Genomic DNA, 18,036 nt, shown 5'->3' on the forward strand with positions numbered 1-18,036 from the left:
CTGGAACAGATATGTGGAGGTATGCCCCTGTTCACAGAAAGCACAAATGGGGGCACAAAGATGGCCATGTGGTTTGTGCAAAAACAGAAATGTGTTCATTCAAATGGAAATATACAAAAATGCATATATCAAATGTACATAAAAATCTAAAACGCATATGCATATATATAAATAAAGAAACAATATGCACAAAATAAATATATGTATATATTCACATAAATCTGTACACACACACATATATATATATATATATATATATAGTAACATCGGGGGTTCATTTAGCTTAAAGGTAGAGCTTACCAGTGAGCTGAGTCCACGCCAGATATGCAGTTTCAAGGGCTTGTCAGCCCACTTTTATTAAAGAAAGAAAATGTCCGATAACAGAAGTGTTGCCCACACAGGGGTTTCAGCTTTCCACAGCAACAATGTAAGTTCAATCAGAAATACCAAGCCACCTGGCTCTCTTTAGCAGCACTGCTGCTCAAACTTATGCTTCAGCCCTCTCAGGTCTATAACAGATTTCCTGTACACATGCTTCAGCCATCTCGGCTCTATAACAGATTTCCTGTACACATGCTTCAGCCCTCTCGGCTCTATAACAGATTTCCTGTACACCCAGTACCTCAGCACTCTTTTCCAGCCCACAGGCTTAGACCCTCTGTCTGCTCTGACAGACAGACCTGTGCAGACATGCACACTTCTCCCTTGCTTGCCTGGACTCCTCGGGAGGGTGGAGCCCAGAACTATGGTCAGGTGTCTACAAATAGCCCAACACACACCTGACCAGTCAATCTGCTGGTGGATCTCAAAACCTGGAGAAAGCTGCAAAAGCAGTTTTCTCCAGTCCACATTTATGCTCTGAAGCCTTGCCTCAAGCAAATGTGCATACCTTATTTCCACTTTAACCCCATTTTTATAGCGACAGGGACTCTCACTATTACATATCCCCCCCCTTTGTTTCGATCCGGAGGGAGGAACACCAGCACCCGTCATGGTTGGGACACCTCTGCGCTGGCTGTCAGCCACGTAGGCCCAACCTTTTTTTCGGGTGCGCTTCCAGGTACGTCCCACCCTGGATCTTAACAGGGTCCTACATTTCCCTATACTCAGCCTATTCCCTCTGTCCTTGGGGTTCCTGAGCTCACATTTCTTTTCTGTTGGCCCCCTGCCTTTCCTGCTACTTCCTTCCAACTCAGTTTCCTGATTCTGTAGAGAACCTCCTCTAGACACTACGCCTGATGAGTAACCACCTTTTCCCTCACTGGTACCCGTTTTCCCCATCACAATAGGTCTCTTGGGTTTACCAACTCGTTTGCCTCCCCGCTTCAAGTTTCCTGGTTTCCCAAAACCTCTCTCAGCATTACTGTTCTGAGACTGTAGGGGGCCTATTTTTATGGTGTTTTTAACGGGACTCCTCCTCTTATTTCTGGTACCTGACTCAGCAGTCACTAATTGTTTACCAGGTTTACCTGTACCTTTGGACACCACATTATAATGTACCATTAACACATTACTTGATTCATCATTGACAGACATTTTCAAACCAACATTACACCTCTCAATGTTGCACATGTCACCAATGCCTTTTTTTTCAGCATTTGCTAGGGCAGAGTCTGCAGAGGGCACACATACCGGAGGGCCGCCATCACCCACAGGAACCTCACAGGATGTCACCTCCCCTGGGTTCACCCACTCTGCAGACAGCTGTCCTACCACTTGACCTTTAATACCACCTGGATTTCTATCCAAAACCGGAACAGGCGAGCTCTCGTCTGATCCGCGTACCAACCTTATTGCACTTTTTACCCATTTCCCTGTCTCAGGGACCATATCAGGTTTGTCACATAAACCTATTATTGGACTGGTGACCCCAGTCTCTTTAACCACCTCTGTCTGAGCCCCGGTCAGGATTTCTGCTGTTTTCTGGTCCATGCTCGGCCCTTCCATCTCACGTGGTTTTTCCACCGGTGCAGTATACGCGCCCTTCACCGACAACTGACCAGCACCACCCTGGACCATAACCGCAGAAATGCTTCCCATCGGGCTGTTAGGAGGTGAAACCTCAGACATTGACTCATTTTTAGTTTCTCCAAAGCATCTCCCATATACCATTTTTTCAGGAATTAACCCAGCAGCATACCCAGAAGCAACTTTTAACAAGAGTAATACTTTCAAGAATAAACCATTCCTGTCTTGTTCTCCTTTGTTCTGTACAGCCTGCCATTTAGTGCTCCACCTAGTGGTACTCCACAGTACCAGGCCATCTGACTGTGGAGGAGACACCCCAATATAGATTGGCTGTACATCCCAAAGTTTAAGCAGCTCCTTTAATGCTTTGGTTACAGACCAGACCCTTAATCCCAGACCCAAGTCCGTTCTGGGGACTTTCATTACATTGGGAATGCAGAGAGACTCATTGGCTGAGACTTGAGAAGTTGCAATTGTCAAACCAACATCCTCCCAGCTGGAGGTAACCACAGCCTGGTGCTCACCCAGAGCGCTGCCAGGTGCTGGACTCATACCCAACTTCTCAGGTTCAGCATCAGTGAACGGCTCCAGAACATTACCAGTGACAACGTCACTTTGACACTCCATGACAACCTCAGTTTTGTGCATAAAAACCTCATCTATCAGGGAGATAAGATTTTTACTCCAACTATCCCAATCCATTGTTTGTGCGCTCCATTCACCTGTACTCCTCAGAACCGATCCATCCGCCCAAGGGGACACATAACAGATGGGCTCAGGCTCATTACACAAATCATTGTGAATCATGTCAGACTGTGGTAATACATGTTTTAACACAGAAGGTTGCAATATACCATGTTCACCACCTTGCTCGGCTGGTGCTTCATAAACCTCACACACCTTTGCATTTTTCACAGGTTGTGTTAACCCACCATTTACCTGCACATTTTTAGTACTAGCAGTTTGCACTAACACATTACCATTACACGGTACAGTTCCACACTGTCCCACCAGAGTGACATCGCAGTTGTCCAGGGCAACCTCCGGCTCCAATAAATGAAGTTCCCTGGAGATGTCTAGGGACAACTGTGATGTCTTACTACCAGTTGCTATGGGCAATGGCCCATTTTTGACTACAGCTTTTGCTCTGCAAGAACCTGGGGGTTTCCCAACAGCAATACATTTTCCATAATCATCAACATTGACAGCATTTGTACCTCTTGCAGGCTGTCCTAGCCCACCGCCAACTTGAGACTGGCAGACATTAGACACATCACTATTTTCCTCTTGAGATGCACACACAGGTGCAGGTTTGACTTTAACCCCTGCCTCCCCACTGCACAGGGTACTGCACAGGGACAAGTCACCCTCAAGAACACATTCAGTGGCCCCACTAACTGGGGTCACTCTCACATCATAAGGGACAGTCTTGTAACCAGTCCTTTTATACCGGAAATCAACAGTTCCAGCCACCATTTCATTAAAGACAGTCTTACCCACCGCAGTAGTTGGGGTCACCATCTTCATTTGAGTACGTTGTCTTATGAACCAATCCTCTGCTGCACTTTTACTGGCCAACTCCCCCTGGTGGCCACGGGATGAAACTACAGCAGGCATCTCCCACTGTTTAGCACCACCTGCCGACACAACAGGAAACTCCTTCTTGTTGCTAGGGGTGACTGCAAACATATTTTCACAAGAATCTGGGCCCGCAGATAAAGACCTTTTCTCAGCAATAGTATCTCCAGCTGAATTCCAGAACCTAGGACAAGAAAACATGCCACGCCCCAGCTGGCCACATTCCAGGCATGGTACTGGACGACTTTTTCCCAGAGCGCTTCTCTCCTGGCGATTCCCAGCTGGCTGGAACGCACAAGCCTCTTTGCGGGGACGCTGAGCCAAATCTCCTCTGCAGCTTCTCCTGTCCGGCACCACTTTCACTCTCGTCGCCATGGGAGATCGCGCTCTCCCAGCAGAACTTTGCTGGCTCTCTCCAACATGATGTATCGGCTTCTCCTGAAGCCACTTGCCACGATCCTGGTTAGACATACCCCATGGTACACAGACAGCCCGACTGGCTTCCTCTCTGTTGCTACGGGCAACCACTCTTGGTCTCAGCCTTTGATCAGCCTCTCTTTGTAAATAGCATGGGCTTCTCTCTGCTGGATCCTGACACGTTGACATTTTTCACAATAGCTACTGTTTTAACTGCAGCAGCGTTACCAGGGGCAACAACACCCCTCTTCCAGTTATGGACATCCAGCCGCTCTCCCCTTACACTGAGGGTTGGCTTTCTTTCCTCTGTAGCTTTGTCCAGCGCTGCCAGGTGCCGTTTGCACCAGTCCACAGCCGATTCAAACACTGGTGGACTTTCCATATTCGCAGTCACTCCACTGCACTTTTGCGGCCTCCAGCAAAAAATGAAGTACTGTCACTTTAGAGCAAGTTGCTTTTCACTTCATGCAAGCTTTCCTCACCTGCACCGTGCACACACAGATTGTGCTGTCTCATGCACACAAACACAGTTCATAGCAGAAAAAAAAATTTGACTTTTCATTCACAGGTACACCACCTGCAACACGCAATGCCTTTTGCCTGGCTGCACTTCCACACACAGCCAATAGTTCCTGACTTGAACTCACTGTGGAGCAAGGACCCGGATTCCACCATCTTCTGCCCGCATCCAACAACCACTTGTAACATCGGGGGTTCATTTAGCTTAAAGGTAGAGCTTACCAGTGAGCTGAGTCCACGCCAGATATGCAGTTTCAAGGGCTTGTCAGCCCACTTTTATTAAAGAAAGAAAATGTCCGATAACAGAAGTGTTGCCCACACAGGGGTTTCAGCTTTCCACAGCAACAATGTAAGTTCAATCAGAAATACCAAGCCACCTGGCTCTCTTTAGCAGCACTGCTGCTCAAACTTATGCTTCAGCCCTCTCGGCTCTATAACAGATTTCCTGTACACATGCTTCAGCCCTCTCGGCTCTATAACAGATTTCCTGTACACCCAGTACCTCAGCACTCTTTTCCAGCCCACAGGCTTAGACCCTCTGTCTGCTCTGACAGACAGACAGACAGACAGACAGACAGACCTGTGCAGACATGCACACTTCTCCCTTGCTTGCCTGGACTCCTCGGGAGGGTGGAGCCCAGAACTATGGTCAGGTGTCTACAAATAGCCCAACACACACCTGACCAGTCAATCTGCTGGTGGATCTCAAAACCTGGAGAAAGCTGCAAAAGCAGTTTTCTCCAGTCCACATTTATGCTCTGAAGCCTTGCCTCAAGCAAATGTGCATACCCTATTTCCACTTTAACCCCATTTTTATAGCGACAGGGACTCTCACTATTACAATATATATATATATATATATATATATATATATATATATATATATACACATACATACACATACATGTCCACATGCATACACACACATGTGGAGACCACCCCTACACAGCATGTATTGTGCCTATGCAGAACCAGTGTCATGGCAGTAGGGTGGGAATGTGTAGTTTGTGCAACGCAATAGCGGAGAGTGCAGGAGTGGATACGTTGGGGGGATAATCTGGTGTTGGTGACCAAAAATTGGAGGTGGCAGACAGGTGGGCTGATGACAGAACGCACCTACCTATGGATGAAATTAGAATGTAAATAGATTGTATTTTCTTTTTGCGGTGCTGTTAGGCTGTCAGATGTGCCTGTAGTGAAACATAAGGTAGTGAAACATAAGTTGAGCAGGGAAAGTGAGCAAGCTCTTATGGACACTGCTGGGTTTAACAGGATAAGGAAGGTACAAAGACCATTGTGGCTAACCTGTCTCAGGAGAAGTGTGTAGACACAGCTGCAAACTGTAGAGATCCTTTGGAGTGGAGAGCCGTGTGATCCTGGCAGCAGAAGGGGGGGGGAGGAGGTGTCCTTGAGGCAGCTGATGCCTGGATAGAAAGCCTCTTGCTGCCTAGGGATAGGAAAGGTTTTGTGATGAAATTGTGCTGGGGGTTTAAAAGACTGTGGGGGGTGGGTCCGAGGGCATGAATGAAAAGGCTATTATTGAAACCAATTAAGCCATATAAAGTAATGTGATAGGAAAAGTGTGACTATGATTTGAATAGTGAACCGGAGGTATTTCGTGTATGGTGGAATGATGGTGATGATGTGAAGGGGAACACAGGTAATAAGGGGGGGGGGGGCTGGGGATGGCTAGGATAGAGTGGGGGGGGGGGGAAGCATGATGGTGATATTCTGTATCTAGATGGCCCCATGGATATCTAGATCTTCATTCATTCCATCGGGAACCAATGACCCAAGAGTGAAAATCCAGAATGATTCTTGTTTACAGAGTCTTCTGAATCTCCTCCCATTATCAGCATCTTTTTTGATGGCTTCAATGCCAAACACTTTGATGCCTGTTGCGTCAGCCTTTCTTAAATACCTGCCTCAATATGGGCACACCCCAATTTTATCTTCCTAGTACTTATTTTGTTACCTGTTTTTCCCTTTTTTTATAATATTATGTAGTATTTGTATGATTTTATATCTATATGACTATATGTCTGTATTCTTTTACATAAATAAACCATACATTTCTTGATGTAAGCGTCTGATCACGCGCCTTCCATCCACTTCCTACTAAACATGTCACCATGTGGCCCCGCCCTCAGTTATAAAAGAACTGTCACCTGCGAGGATGCGTCATACAACGGGAGCCTCCCATGGAGGCGGATCTTTTTTATTAATTTTTTCGGTCCGTCGGCGGAACGAGAGAAGAAGATGAATGGACACCATTCGTGGAACATTTTTTTAAAATTATTTTTTAATAAAGGACTTGTCCCAAGGTGTGTCTTGTCGTTTTTAACATTTTGACACTTTTTTTGTGAAATAGTAGGGGTACAATGTACCCGTTACCATTTCAAAAGGGTGGGGTGGGATCTGGGGGTCCCATTGTTAAAGAGGGCTTCCAGATTCCGATAAGCCCCCTGCTTGCAGACCCCCACAACCATCGGGCAAGGGTTGAGGCCCTTGTCCCCATTAACATGGGGACATGGTGCTTTGGGGGGCTACCCCAAAGCACCCTCCCCAAGTTGAGGGCATGTGGCCTGGTACGGTTCAGGAGGGGGGCGCTCTCTCTCCCCCCCTCTTTTCCTGCGGCCTGCCAAGTTGCGTGCTCAGATAAGGGTCTGGTATGGATTTTGGGGGGACCCCCAAGCAATTTTTTTAAAATTTTGGTTCAGGGTTCCCCTTAATATTCATACCAGATCCAAAGGGCCTGGTAATGGACTGGGGGGATCCCATGCTGTTTTTTTCATTATAGCCGCTAGTACTTTTAAATGACTTTTTTTCCTTTAGAAATGTAATTTTGTAATTTATAAGTATTTACTTCTCAGGCATGCCATTCGGGCTCAGTTTGTGTCGTTATCTGTAGAGCTCGAGGAGTCTCCAATGGAAGATCTAATATCCTATCCTGATCTTACCAAATTAGTAACTACCTTTTATGGCCATCTCTCCAGGGCAGGGGTAGACCCATTTCAAAACTCCTTTCAAAAATGAAGACTATTAATGCCTGAACTTACAGAAGAGGGTTGGGAAGAAGTCACTGAGGTCTGTTTTCAGGATATAATAAGTACAGCAGATCAATATATACAATTTAAGTTTATTCACCATCTACATTACACTTCAGCTAAGTTGAACCGGATGGGGTTGGGTACTAATGCAGCATGTCCCAGATGTAATTTGAATAACGCTGATTTATTCCATATGTTTTGGAGCTGTCTGGGACTGGCCTCCTATTGGATGGACTTATTCAATTTTTTTGACAATCAACTGGCTCTTCTGGTGCCCCAGACACCTGATGTGGGGCTGTTGGGCATTTTGAATGATTTTAAACACAGAGTGCCTGCCTGGATTCTAATTCGAACTGTCCTATTCTATGCACGTAAAGTGATACGGTTACACTGGAAAGATAGTAACCCTCCAACAGTACAGTCCTTGTTCCGTATTATTAATGGGGAGCTTCCCAAATTCAAAATTATCTATAAGAGTAGAGCATGTTCCAAAAAATGTATTAAAGTGTTGCAAACGTGGATGGATGTCCCCAACTCTTATTGGGGCACAGTTCTATCTTCCCAACTAAACTGACAAGATAGTTTGTAAACAATTTAGGATCGAATGTGATGGGGACAGGTTATATATAATGTGAAGGAAAAAAGGAACTGTTGTGGAAGATATACCGGTAAGCTATGTGATATGTTCTATATCTGTGGTAGAGACAGGTCTCACCTGTCTCTAGACAGGTAATGTAATTTTGTGCAGGGACTGTTCTAAACACGGGAAAAATGCGCCACTTTACAGCCATACCATAGACACCCCCCAGGTACGAAATTTAAAGGAATATTTCACTTTTATTGTTTCACTTTAAGTATTATTAAAATCACTGCTCCTGAAAAAACTGACATTTTTAAAACTTTTTTTTGCATTGATACATGTCCCCTGTGGCAGGACCCAGGTCCCCAAACACTTTTTATGACAATACCATGCATATAAGCCTTTAAAAATTAGCACTTTTGATTTCTCCCATAGACTTTTAAAGGGTGTTCCACGGCTTTCGAATTTGCCGCGAACACCCCAAATTGTTCGCTATGCAGCAAATAGGCGAACACCCAATGTTCGAGTCGAACTTACGTTCGACTTGGACATCGGGCTCATCCCTAGTCGTGCACTCCAAAAATATGGCCTTTATGGAAGTGTGGCAAGAAGAAAGCCATTGTTAAAAGAAAGCTATAAGAAGCTATTCATACCCCTTGAAATTTTTTCACATTTTGTCATGTTACAACCAAAAACGTTAATGTATCTTATTAGGATTTTACGTGACAGACCAACACAAAGTGGCACATAATTGGGAAGTAGAAGGAAAATTATAAATGGTTTTCAAAATGTTTTACACATAAATAGGGATGGGCCGAACCCCCCCCCCCGGTTCGTTTCTCATCCAGAATATGCAAACGAACCGAAAGTTTGCGCGAACATTCGAACACTGTTAAAGTCAATGGGACTCGAACTTGAGAAATCAAAAGTGCGAATTTTAAAGGCTAATATGCAAGTTATTGTCCTAAAAAGGATTTGGGGACCCGGGTCCTGCCCCAGGGGACATGTATCAATGGAAAAGAAAGTTTTAAAAACTGACGTTTTTTCGGGAGTAGTGATTTTAATGATGCTTAAAGTGAAAAAATAAAAGTTAAATATTCCTTTAAATATCGTACCTGGGGGGTGTCTATAGTATCTCTGTAAGGTGGCACGTGTTTCCCGTGTTTAGAACAGTCCCTGCACAAAATCACATTTCTAAAGGAACAAAAGTAATTTAAAACTGCTTGCGGCTGTAATGTAATGTCGGGTCCCGGCAATGTGGATGAAAATTGTTGAGAAAAACGGCATGGGTAACCCCCCGGCCCATTACCAGGCCCCTTGGGTCTTGTATGGATATTAAGGGGAACCCCACACCCGAATTAAAAAAAGAAAAGGCGTGGGGTCCCCAGGCCCTATATACTCTGAACAGCAGTATACAGGCGGTCCAAACAAGACAAGGACTGTAGGTTTGTTCTTATGTAGAATCTGTTTGTAATTTGGAACAGGTACATTTTGTAAGTGTAGCTCCAGCCAAAAAAATCTATTTTAAAGCTTTTTGGAAAACCTAGGGAAGGGTTATTACCCCTGTAACATTTGTTTTGATGTCTTTGCCCCGTTCAGAAGATTTCACCTCACTTTCTGTCCCAATGACAATTGGATTTTGAAAATTTGGGGTTTTTAAGGGAAACAAGGATTGGTGATAAATCAGTGGAGGAGACACCTTTTTCCCATATTAACTCTTCCAGGAGAGAATTTCTCTTCCTAGGGGTAGATTTCCTCTCACTTCCTATTGTCTCCCTCTGTTTGTAAGTTGGATTTTTGAAAATAGGGGACCGCCTATACATACTATACGGCCTGCCCTATACACTCTGCGGAAAATTGGGCCTTAGGTGTTGGTGGTACCAGAACACTGTAAGCCCTCACAGTTACTCTTGCTGGGCGCTGGAACGGGCCCTGCTGTGAAATATTATATCAAGAATTGTAATTACATGCCCCTGTTAAACAGGGGCAGAAAAATTGGGCCTTAGGTGGTGGTGGTGCCACAACACTGTAAGCCCTCACAGTTACTCTTGGTGGGCAAAGGAACAGGCCCTGCAGTGAAATAGTAGGTCACAAATTGTAATTACACGCCCCTGTTAAACAGGGGCAGAAAAATTGGGCCTTAGGCAGTGGTGCCACAACACTGCAACCCCTCACAGATACTCTTGTTGAGCGCAGGAACGAGCCCTGCTGCAAAATATTACAGCAAAAATTGTAATTACACGCCCCTTTAAAACAGGGGCAGAAAAATTGGGCCTTAGCCCCTGGTGGTGGTGCCCAGAACCAAAAATGTTCCTAGAAGCTATCAACATAAACATTGAGGAGGAATAGGATAGTCACTCAGCATAACAGGATAGTCACTCAGCATCAGCAAAGGCATTCTTCAAGGGATCTCACATTCATAAAAAATTATTCAGTTACATCAGCATCAGGTGCTTGGTAGCTGGTGATCCAAGACTGATTCATTTTTATGAAGGTGAGCTGATCAACCGAGTCGGTGGACAGGCGCACTCTGATCAGTTACAAAGCCTCCAGCGGCACTGAATGTGCGTTCCGAAAGAACGCTGGATGCAGGACAGCTCAACAGCTCAGTAGCTCAATTGCATACTGTGCAAGCTCTGGCCAGTGATCCATTCTCAAGACCCAGTAACCCAGTGGATTTTCGGTTGGAAAGGTCTCCAAGTCTGATCTTGCCCCTAGGTATTCCTTGGGGCTGCGGAATAAAAAATTGTCTGAACGCATCGGTCAGACGGCCACCTTCTCCACCGCTCCTTCTGTGACTGACCGAAGCCTTAGCAACACGTTGTCCAGGAGGACCAGGAAATTGTAACTTCCCAGGTTCTGGAAATGCATTGTACAACCTTTCTGCAAGGCCTCCCGAAGATGTGTCATCCTCTGCTCCCTCTGTGACAGCTGGATAAGTTCCACCACCTTACCCTTGTAACGTGGATCAAGAAGGGTTGCCAGCCAGTACTTGATCCCTCTCCTTGATACTACGAATCCGAGGGTCCTTTCCCAGGCTTTGCAGGATCAGGGAGGCCATGCAGCATAGGTTTGCTGAGGCATTCGGTCCGGAGTTCTCTGGGTCACTAAGGACGACCTGATCCGCAGCCACCTCCATACAAGTCCATGGGTTTCTGGGGCCTGAAAATGATCCCTTGAAGACTGCTGCTGATGCTGAGTGCCAGGCTCCACCTCCATGCTGTCAAAATCCTCCTCTTCCTGTGTGATAGGCGGGCCTGCAAGAATACTGTCTGGATAAAGGGGGCCTTGAGAGGTAAGGGAGTCCTCCTTTTCCTCCCTCTGTTCTGCTTCAAGTGCCCTGTCCATTATTCAATGCAGAGTGTGCTCAGGTAGACAAGAGGGACCGTATCACTGATGTGTGCACTGTCACTGCTCGCCATCCTTGTGGCCTCCTCAAATGGTGACAGGACAGTGCATGCATGCTTGATCATGAGCCACTGGCGTTGCAAAAAAAAGCCAAGCTCCCCTGACCCTGTCCTGGTACTCGCACAGGTACTCATTGATGGCTCTCTGCTGCATGTGCAGCTGCTGCAGCATTGCCAACGTTGAGTTCCACCTGGTAGGCATGTCACAGATGAGGTGGTTCTTGGGCAGGTTGCATTCCTTTTGGAGGTCAGCCAGTCGAGCACTGGCATTATATGACCGGCAGAAATGCCCACAGACTTTCCTGGCCTGCCTCAGGAGATCCTGTAAGCTTGGGTACCTGCACAAGAACCGCTGCACCACCAAATTAAGGATGTGAGCCAAACAGGGAACAAGGTTGAAGTGTCCGTGTCGGAGGGCGGAGAGGAGGTTGGTGCCATTGTCGCAACCCACCATTCCTGGCTGAAGCTGGCGTGGCATCAACCACCTCTGAGCCTGCCCCTGCAGAGCTGCCAGAATCTCTGCCCCAGTGTGGCTCCTGTCCCCTAAGCAGACCAACTCAAGCACAGCATGGCATCTTTTTGCCTGAGTGCTTGCGTAGCCCCTAGAATGCCTACGGAGCACCGCTGGTTCCGAGGACAAATCTGCACAGGAAGAGGCCATAGAGGAAGAAGAAGAGGAGGGGGTGGAGGAGAGAGGTGTGGTAGAATCACCACTACCAGCATTTTGGAGGCATGGTGGCGGAACAAGCTCCAACAATACTGCACCCTGTCCTGCATCCTTCCCAGCTGCCAGCAGGGTTATCCAGTGCGCCATGAAAGAAAGGTAACGTCCCTGTCCATGCCTGCTGGACCATGAGTCAGCGGTAATATGCACCTTACTGCTGACCGCCCTGTCCAACGAGGCCAAGACATTGCCTTCCACATGTCGGTAGAGAGCCAGAATGGCCTTCTGAGAAAAAAATTGGCATTTGGGAACCTGCCACTGAGGTACCGCACGTTCCACAAATTCTCGAAAGGGGGCAGAGTCTACCAGCTGAAAAGGCAGCAGTTGGAGTGCTAGCAATTTAGTCAAACTAGCATTCAGCCGCTGAGCATGTGGATGGCTGGGACCAAATTTCTTTCGCCGGTTTAGCAACTGGGGTAGGGAAATTTGCCTGCTACAATCGAATGTTGGTGTACCACTAGCAGATTGCCCACAAGTGCTTGGGACACCTAATTCTACACCTTCATTCCTCTCAGTGCAGGTCTCTGAGAGGAATGAAGGTATAGTGGGGTTGGAGATCCCAGCTGATCAGGAGCAAGGAGAGGTCCGCCTTCTTCTTTGGTGTGGGTCTTTTAAGTACTGTTGCCAACGGACTGCATGGGAGCTCGACATATGTCTGGTCAAGCATGTGGTGCCCAAGCGGCTACTGTTTTGCCCATGCTTGATACGCTTCAGACATATGTTACAAACAGCAACGGTGCGATCGACTGCACACGTCTCAAAAAAGGCCCACACCAAAGAACTTTTGGAACAGCGCGCGGAGTCGGCAGCGCCCTGCACATGTGGAGCTCTGTGGTGTGATGCAGTCAGTTGCCTGCCCTTAAGCTAGACCCTGGAGGGCATCCTGCCTCGTCGGAGATGTGCCTCCCCCTCCTCCTCCTCTCTTCTGGCACCCACGTAGAGTCAGTGACCTCATCATCCCCTCCCTCCTCGTCACTGGAGCAAACCTGGCAGTATGCTGCAGCTGGGCGAACATGACTGCCAGTTTCTTGTCCTTCTTGGGCACCCCCTCTCTCTGGGCTCACATTACTGCCTTCATCCTCAACCTGGGTACCATAATCAGAGCCTTCAAAATGCTGCACATCCTCCTGCAACATGTACCCTACACTGTGGTCGAACAGTTCGGGGGACTCCTCAGGGCATGATGGTGGGGCTAGGGAAGAAGTGACTGATGACATTGAGCCGATGGAAGAGGCCACTTTGGCAGCTGCATTGGCAGACAAAGTACCCTGAGCCTGGGTGACAGAGGATGAGGAGGATGAGGACGGCTTGGTCATCCACTCTACCAACTCTTCTGCATGTTGTGGCTCAACATGGCCAGCTGCCAAAAAAAAGGACAGGCGTGCCCCACGGCCACATGCTGAGGATGCACCGTGTCCACAACCAGCACTGTTGACTGTAGACACAGAGCCTGCTTGCCCTCTTTTAGTGGCCTGTGAGCGTCTGCCTCTCCTTAGTGGCCTTCCAGACATACTGTACAATTAGATTAGCAAAACAACGCCTGAAGTTTACTAAAAACAGTACACCAGGAATGGCCTACAGTCAGGTATAGGCTTGGCTAGACTATATATATATATATATATACACAAGCCTGTATATGTATATATATATATATATATATATATATATATATTAAATGAACTGCAGCTCACTGAGTCACCTGCCTGAAAGTGTCTTTGACCACGTACTCCAGGAATGGCCTACAGTCAGGTATAGGCTTGGCTGGACTACAATACAGTGCATATATATTTTATGAACTGGACCTCACTGAGTCACCTGCCTGAAAGTGTCTTTGAACACGTACTCCAGGAATGGCCTACAGTCAGGTAAAGGCTTAGCTGGACTACAATGCAGTGGATATATATTTTATGAACTGTACCTCACTGAGTCACCTGCCTGAAAGTGTCTTTGAACACACACTCCAGGAATGGCCTACTGTCAGATATAGGCTTGGCTAGACTAGATATATACAAGCCTGTATGTATATATATATATATATATATATATATATATATATATATATATATATATATTAAATGAACTGCAGCTCACTGAGTCACCTGCCTGAAAGTGTCTTTGAACACGTACTCCAGGAATGGCCTACTGTCAGGTATAGGCTTGGCTAGACTATATATATATATATATATATATATATATATATATATATATATATATATATATATATATATATATATATATATATATGAAATACACTGCAGCTAACTGAATCAAATGACTGCCTGAAGTGTATTAGATTAGAAACAGTACAGCAGGAACGGTCTGCAGTGAGATCTAGCTAAACTGGGGGGGCGTGGCTTGGAGCTCAGAGGGAATGGAAGCAGTTTAGCTGAGCTCTGCACCTCCGTGACTCAAAAACCCCTTCCAGCCTAGATAAAATCAGCGATGGACAGAAGGGAAAGCTTGCCCACAAGCCACCGACAACACAGATCACATTCCACCCCGGGACCCGGCAGCAATTTGAGCCACAACCTCAAAGGACGAGGGGACATGCTGCTGCCAAGATGGCTGGAGCATGAGGCCACATACAGTGAGGACTCCATGTCGGCTTCAGAGGATATGGTAAGGGACTCAGAGCACCGCAATCATCCGCTGCACTTCTCAGAGATGACAAAATTCGCAGCAGACATTAAAAATTCATTTTCCTCAGCCATCACTGACCTAAGAGCAGATTTCATGGCCGCCTGTCTCACACTGAAAGAGCTAAAGCCAAAATAGATAGAGCGGTAGAGAAGCTGACATCTACAGTCTCATCACATGCCACACATCTAATTCTTATCAATAGGCATTTGGAGGATTTGGATAACAGAGGACGCAGGCAGAACATCAGAGTGAGGGGAATACCGGAACATATAGAAACTGCACAAATCAAACCAACATTACAAGCAGTTTTCAATGATTTGCTAGATCGCCCTAAGGACACTGATATTGAATTTGTCCGTGCACACAGGACTCTTGCACCTCGTCCCTCAGACACAGCTCCTCCAAGAGACATAATCTGCTGCTTGCATAACTTTCCACTAAAAGAGAAGATATTAAACAAGGCCAGACACAATGAAAGGATCCTGTTTGAAGCACATGCTGTGACACTGTTCTAGGATCTATCACACATCACATTGCAGAATAGAAGAGCCATGCGTCCTATAATCACTGCATTAAAAGATAAAGGCATACCATATCGTTGGCATTTCCCTTTTGCTTTGAATGCCACATATACTGGAAAGCAATACTATCTAAGAATGCCTGAAGATATACCAGCTTTTTGTGAACAGCTACAACTTCCCCTGATTGATTTGCGAGACTGGTACAAGGAATTTCGCATTCCACCACAAGGATCATCTCCACCCACCACCCCACAAGCATCACCATCTAGACCCTCATCATCCAAAAAAGCTAAGTGCGACAAATACCCAGGATCCGGTCCAAACAGACCATCCTACACCACCAAGGCATAAGGCTACAGGATAATACCTACTCTACAACACCTTATATTCTGTCTGACACATGCTCCTGGATCATGGGAGTTGATTTCTTTTTTTGCCCCCATCACAATATTTAACCTGCCATACATAGTTTTCTTCATTACAAAACCAGCTATGACAAGTGTGAAAACCTACCTTGGCCTCTTATGGCACTTCTATCCACCCAGCTTCTTTACATCATCGTTTATTTTCCTGACTATAGGAGATTGTCAACAGGAACTCTGTCGACGCTTTTAAGTTCCTATGAGATCTCTTTAACAAAGGCGACATCTAATGGAAGGAACTGGAATGACACAACAAAAAATCCTCTCACATGCAAATTTGCTTGTGATAGCCTGCACCTGCAAGATTTTTGATGAGGTTTGATATATGCTACCTTGAGGTTCTTTGCTGAACATAACTGCCTTTTTTCTTTTTCTTTTGTTTTTATCATATCCATGTTTATGATTATTTGAATGGGAGGCACAACTATGTGAAAATGATGATAGAATTTTCACCTTCCTCCAAGAAATAATACAAGATGAGGTTATAGAGTTTTATTCTATCTTTAACAAAGATCTTACAGAACATTATTTGTTATGCGTTAGTTTGGGCCTCCAGTTTCTTTAGCTCAATACCCACCTTTTTACCCGATATTGGAATACATGTTAGTTTGAATACAATACATGAGCACTTAAAGAAAGAGACCAATTTTAAAGTTAAGTTTAAGACATGTTTAACATTTATTGAAACACTTAAATATGTATGTATAAGATATGTGAGTTGGGGGACAAACTCACTATGGTTTAGGTCAATTATGAGCGATCGGGAAGGCGCTCACCCGATTGACTTGTGACTTCTACTAGAATGTCAATAATTAAGACAGCTTCAGTAACACGATGACAGATATATTCTGATGCCTTGTATGGCGCGCCCCTTAAGGGGACTTGGGGCTTCTCCTGGGATGACGATCGTATGACAGAACTACTTACAGAATTTACATAACTAATGTTATTTTATTTAGTTTAGATGTACGGACGCTTACCCACTTTTGTAAGTTTGAATTATATTAGGGAACGTCTGAATGTCCTGATATGGATATGGTGGAGGAGTGGTGCGTGGATGTTGCTACGCAACACTGCTCTACAAGGTTACAAACTTATATTAAATTCATGATACCGCCTCAACAGCTGGAAGGGGTACATGCTTCATCTTGTCTATATATGCTATAAGCTGAGTCGCAGGAGTTCACACTCACTATAGTGATTACACTAGTTATTTGATCAGGTTTCAAGGTATAATTACCTCCTGATTCCCTACAGTGACTACCTCCCATTGCTCCCACCAGTGGATGTGGGTTGGCATCTACCAACACACATCCACTACATCTTTCTCTCCAGGCTAACACCTGGAGACTAGTTTACTATTACTCATCTCACGTGACACTCATCTAGAGAGTTACTAAAAATTCTCTTTCCTTTTCCTCACCTTTTCCTTTTTCTTTATCTTTCTATTTTTATTTTATATATTTTAATTTGATATCAGATCATCCACGGTTGCTTCATAAGCAAATAAGCCATATCCTCTAATACATTAAAATGTTATATACAACGATTAATAACCATTCTTTTGTAATATCCCACAATGTCAGGGGCTTGAATACACCAGAAAAAAGAGTATCATTACACCGAGAACTACATAAAGCTAAACCAGCGGTGGTGTTTCTCCAGGAGACTCACTTAAAGACAGGTAACATCCCCAAATTACATGATAAACATTACCCACAAGTTTTTCACGCAACCAATCCCACATCCGAATACAAAGGAGTTTCCATTCTATTGCACAAGAATTCAGAGATTGTTGTTTCGCAACAACTGACAGATACAGAAGGGAGATTTATCTTCCTTAAAGGAAATTGGGCGGGGATTCCAATTATGTTGGCCAATGTATACTTCCCTAATTCTGCACAAATCACATTTTGCCAACGAGTAAATGATGAATTAGAAAAGTTTCGCGATGGGCTTTATTGTATTTGGAGGAGATTTCAACCTAACGCCCAATCCTCTACAGGACACATCAGATGGCAAATCCAGTGTGCCATATAAAAAATTAAGAAGAATCAAAACACTCCTTGCCTCACTCACATTAATAGATTCATGGCGTTCATGCAACCCATCAGGAAAAAATTTTACATACTTTTCAGCATTACATAACAAATTCACACGCATTGATTTTATCTTTATCTCACAAAGAGATTTGTCCCTCTTACAATCAG

At 45.2% G+C, this 18,036-nt stretch overlaps 1 protein-coding gene across 4 annotated transcripts in view; it reads right to left on the reverse strand.

The window, feature by feature from the left end:
• Positions 1 to 18,036, reverse strand: part of LOC141114281 (NXPE family member 4-like) — a 319,509-nt gene that overhangs the window by 147,763 nt on the left and 153,710 nt on the right. Inside the window, exon 1 of one of the 4 annotated variants that reach the window (XM_073607880.1) lies at positions 15,918 to 17,660. The exons of the other annotated variants lie outside the window; for them this stretch is intronic. The gene's annotated coding sequence lies outside the window, so the exon portion shown is untranslated. Of the gene's footprint in view, positions 1 to 15,917; positions 17,661 to 18,036 lie in introns of those variants that run through there. 4 annotated transcript variants of the gene reach the window in all.

The sequence above is a fragment of the Aquarana catesbeiana genome, linkage group LG12 (genome assembly GCF_042186555.1).
Source record: "Aquarana catesbeiana isolate 2022-GZ linkage group LG12, ASM4218655v1, whole genome shotgun sequence".
Taxonomy (NCBI): domain Eukaryota; kingdom Metazoa; phylum Chordata; class Amphibia; order Anura; family Ranidae; genus Aquarana; species Aquarana catesbeiana.